The sequence below is a fragment of the Suricata suricatta genome, chromosome 10 (assembly GCF_006229205.1).
Source record: "Suricata suricatta isolate VVHF042 chromosome 10, meerkat_22Aug2017_6uvM2_HiC, whole genome shotgun sequence".
NCBI lineage: Eukaryota > Metazoa > Chordata > Mammalia > Carnivora > Herpestidae > Suricata > Suricata suricatta.
Window position 1 is genome coordinate 120,542,357 of NC_043709.1, and position 4,940 is coordinate 120,547,296.

Sequence of the window (4,940 nt, forward strand, 5' to 3'; positions counted from 1 at the left end):
CTCTTTTGAATCTGGTACAATCCAGATTTCTGAATAAATGTGTCACCTCAGCTGCTAAATGGACAATTCCAGTATGCTCCAATGCTTTGTAAATGATAAACTACTTTTTCCAAGGCAGGATTTGAGTCATGATATAAGGCTGCTGCACCAAGACAAGAACTTATTTTTCTGGTTCCTTCTCTGCAGCACCTGCTGTAGTCCCTGCCTTGGGGTAGGTGTTCGGTAAATGTCCTGGTAGTTTGGGCTGCTGTAACATAATGCCATAGACTGGGTAGCTTATCAATGACCAAAATTTCTCACAGTTCTGGAGGCTGGCAAGTCCAAGATCGAGGCATTGGCAGATTAAGTGTCTGGTGAAAACACAGATGCTTCCTGGTTCTTAGATGGCTGTCCTCTCACTGTGTCCTCATGTGGCAGAAGGGATGAAGGATCCCTTGCAGGTGGGGGAGTCTCTTTTGTAAGGGCACTAATTCCACTCACAGGGGCTCCACCCATATGACCTAATCACTGCCTAATGGCCCTGCTTCCTAATACCATCTCATTGGGGGTTAGGTTTCAACATATGAATTTTGGGGGAACATAAATGGTCAGGCTACAGTAGCAAGCATTGAATGAATGAATCCATCCAAATAACCGGTTGGATGTCCGGACCTACCTCCTAAGTCAAGTCGCTACACCATAGCAAATGTTTCATCTTCTTCCAACAGCAGGAAGCATATAAAAGATTTCACCCTTGAGTTAGGATTTGCCCAAACCCAGGTCTTCCCATGGGACCTACCATGGTCCTGACAGCTAACTTGCCTTTGACTCTCAGGTCTGTAGGGACCTTTGGGTTCTTCACCCTTGCATGGGGGAAGTTGTCCGGTATTGCCTCACCTCTTGGTCACCACCTCTGATTTGTCTGCCTCCAAACCCAACGTGTCCCTTTGGGTTGTCCTGACAGTTATTTTCCAGAGACTCCATTTTCTGTTTCTTGGGTTTTTGTTCTTTCCCTGATCTTACTCCCACTGCCCACTTCCCACATGACTACAGTTGTCAAACCTCCAACCCATGAGGGCCATTGTGCCAGCTGAGGGCCAGAAGACAGAAAGAACATATGAACAAGTTACATGATGACCACAGGGCAGTTACCAACATCATGGGGGCCGCAGAATTGTGCCATTACACGTCTCAGGAGTGATTTTCTGGAGCTACGTTGACCAGATGCAGAGTGAAGGAGCTAGTCCAGTTTCTTAAAATTCTTTTAAAACTAGATGCTACCTTCATTTTTAGTAATACTCTTATTTTAAAAGAAAACTTTCTTGATTATGAAAATAATCAAAATTACTCTAAATAATTTGGAGAATGTAAGATGTTATAAAGAAGGCATATTCTCCATGACTTACTATCTAGAGAGATACTATTTAAATGGCACAAGGTGGGAAGTGACTTAAGGTCTATGTGTCATATGAGCCGCAGGGCATACCTTCTTCCTAACCAAGAGGACTGCCCATTGTGTCTCCTTCAGACAGCCCCAGAGCTAGGAATGAAAATCCAGTTTCCTGATCCTGCTGCTGTGAGAGCATCTTCCTAGAGTATAAATCTTGTCTTGTCACCCGCCCTGCTTAGGACATTTTCCAGGGACTCCTTCCCAGTGCTTTCCAGATAAAGTCTGTCCACTTTGTGTGACACACAAGCTCATCTTTCTTTTCTTTTCTCTCTTTTTTTTTCTTGCAATCAGCAAAAAGTATAATTTACATATAATAAAATTCACTGATGTGAATTTTGACAAAATGTGTTATCTGGGGAGCCACCATCACCATGATTAGAATATAGAATAATTTGCTCATTTCCCTTTGATAAAACACATTTCCCTTGTCTCCAGTTCCTGGAAACTATTGATCTGTTTCATGTCATTGTAGTTTTGCCTTTTAAAGAGAGTTTCATCTAAAAGAAATCATAGAGAATGTAGTATTTGGAACGCAGCTTCTTTTCACTTGTAATGCTTTCTGTATTTGTCCATGATGTTGTATGTATCTGATGTTTTTTCTGTGTAAAGGTTAGCTAGTATTGCATTGTGTGGGCATACCACGATTAGTTTCTTTAATTATAGTTGATGGAAAACTGGGTTATTTCCAGTTTTTCGCTATTCAGAGTAAATCTGTTAGGAACATTTGTGTACATGTCTTTGTGGGAGCACGTGTCTCTCATTTCCCACAGGTAAATTCCCAGGAGTAGAACCGTTGCGCTGTGTGGGGTAAATGTGTGTGTGACTTTATCAGAATATTGCAAGCTGTTGCTCACAGTGGCTGGTCCATTTGCCAAGCCCCCTCCCCGGGTTTGAGAGTTGCAGTCAGTCCATATCTTCACACACCTGGACCACGGGATTGTGTTGGTCCTCGCAGTGGGTTATGTGAGGCTTTTTGAGCCCACCCCCCAGGCCTCCAGGTGGCCCCTCCTGCGCTGGTCACATAGATTCACTCTCAGTTGTGGGTGCCACTGCTCTCCCGTGCTGCTTCCTCAAGTGACCAATTTCGTATGGGGCCCCCTGTCCTTCTCAAGGCTGAACGCAGGTCCTTGCTCTGACATCCGCGGTATCTGGTGCACATCCCTCCTTACTGTGCTTGTTGGGTTTTCCCTACCTTCTCCCCTTTTATAATTTTTTAAGTGTATTTATTTCGAGAGAAAGAGAGAGAGAGCTCTCAGTGCAGATCCCAATGCAGGGCTCAAACTCACAAACTGTGAGATCATGAGCTGAAATCAAGAGTCGACTGCTTAACCGTCTAAGCCACCCAGATGCCCCATTTTTTTAAATAAAAATTTTAACGTTCATTTATTTATTTAATTTGAGAGAGAGAGAGAGAGAGAGAGAGAGAGAGAATATTGAAGGGGCAGAGAGAGAGGGAGAGAGCAATAATCCCAAGCAGGCTCTGTCAGTGTGGCACCCAAATGCCTTCTCCTCTTAACCCAAACTTCAGTGGCAGGAATGAAGAGTGGGAAGAAGTTTCCACATCTTTGCGGCCCAGGGTCTACCCCTGAGTCAAGGATTGTTTGTTGAGGGAAGGAAGGAACAAATCAATCTTGAGACTTTTAATACATTTTCTAATTGACAGGACTTACTCCCCTGTCAAAACATACAGCCAGCCATTCTTCACATCTTCTCTCCAGGGGCACCTAGGAAGAAAGAAACTTCCAAGAAAGCTAGCGATGCGTCCAGCCCGAGACCATGAGACGTGGGACTGAGCGCACCTCGGCAGCGCTGGGGATCTGACGGTACCCGCTCTGCGCCCTTCACTTACTCAGAAGTACTTAACCAGTACTAACCTTGTGCAGGTGCTTTGGTTAGGTTCTGAGGTGCCGTGGCAGGGAAGGGGGAAACGTGTGTGAAACAGTCAGGCAAAGCTGCGAGGAATGGGTAGAACTGGATAGATGGAGAGACAAGGAAAAGATTTTTCTGGTTACAGAGTTACTGCTCACAAAACTAAAAAGGGGACCTAAGCCAAACCTGTTCAGGTCGTCAGGCCCTGGTGAGAGCATGGTTAGAACATAGGGTCCCTTTTGAGAACTGCAGCACATGTAATCAGAGGGGTCCATGAACAATCGGGGAAGGTTCTAGAATGCATGGTGAAGGGGATTGAATTTGATCTTACAGGCAAGGGGCTGAAGGGAAGGCAGGAAAGACTTTGTAACAGGGCAGTAAAGGGAGGAGATCGGTGTTTCAGAAAAGGATTCTGATGACTCTATGGGGGGAAAGGCAGGGATCCCGAGTCACCTTTGACATCTGTGCCCACCAATGCTCATCTTCTGGGCTCCTCGATCTCTCAGAAATCTTTGATCCCTTTGGCAGCTGACCTGGTGTACACTCTTCAAGTCTGTTTCCTCAGGACGTTCCTGTTCCCTAAGTCTATTTCTGAGGCTATGTGGCCGTCCAGATTGGACGCCTTTCTTTCTGTCCTGCCCCTCACCAGGCCATCCACGCTATTGTGTAACAAGGCTAGTTCTACTCAATTGTACTGGTCATCCAATCAGACAGGACAAACGAACATTGGCACAGTGATTTGGAGTTTACTGAACACCTCGAAATGTGACTGTCAGCGGGCATCTTGTGAAAGTAGGAGTACGGCCACCCAAGGGTCTTCCCGGGGCCCTGGCGGAGAGGTCCTACGTGGAGTTCCGCCATTGGCGTAAGTGGCGGGAGCCCCTGGAGCTAGGTTCCTGGCCCGGGTCATTCCAACGCGGAGGACCAATGCTGCTCTTGGCCCCATTGCATTTTTTAATCTGTCCTCAAAGGGCATAGGCTTCCTCTCCAAACCTGCCATATTCTCCTGGAATATCACACTAGGAAATCCCCCCTTGAGGGTCTCATGTGCAGAATATTCTGTGAAGATCCTACCCCCCTGCCCCAACTCCAGAAGGCCCTGGGGGCTTTACTCCTTGTTCAGAGAGCTGGAAAGGGCATCGGCTGGTGTGAGTGAGGGCAGCGGTGTGGTTCTCTCTGATGGCCATGGCCTTCGCCTCTTGTATACAAACTGTTAGAGCGAATACAAAATGCTATACATTCAGACAAACTTGCAAGGACACCTAGTCCACACAGGGATTCAGAGTTCCTGCACAGAACCCTGCCTCGGGAGGGGCCTCATCCGGCCCTTCTGATAGGGACAGGTAAGTCCCCTGGCGAGGCTCCTGAGGGAGTGGCCTCAGTCCTGGACCTGCGTTCCTGGCAAGTCTGCCTTCCCTCTTAACATTACTACCTCAGTTTCTCTCCTTCTCTTCTGTCCTCACTCAGAATGGAAATCCACCTTCTTTCTCTTTGAGGGTGGGTACTGAGGCCTGCCCTCTGCATTTTCTGCATTTTCCCCGGGTAGCTGGTAGCCCTTTGTCACTTACTGGGCACCTGCGGTCCTGCGTCAGCACGACTCGTTATTTGCCTGCCTTGTTCCGTTGCCTCTGCCCCTTCTTGG

General features: G+C 47.0%; 1 long non-coding RNA gene across 1 annotated transcript; it reads right to left on the reverse strand.

Moving 5' to 3' along the window:
* Window positions 1-3,062: 3,062 nt before the first annotated feature.
* Window positions 3,063-3,543, reverse strand: LOC115303444. Its single transcript, XR_003914063.1, has 3 exons — window positions 3,485-3,543; window positions 3,304-3,400; window positions 3,063-3,153 (listed from the first exon to the last, which is right to left on the reverse strand). It is a non-coding gene; the product is annotated as an uncharacterized LOC115303444 (long non-coding RNA).
* Between the last annotated feature and the right edge of the window lie 1,397 nt (window positions 3,544-4,940).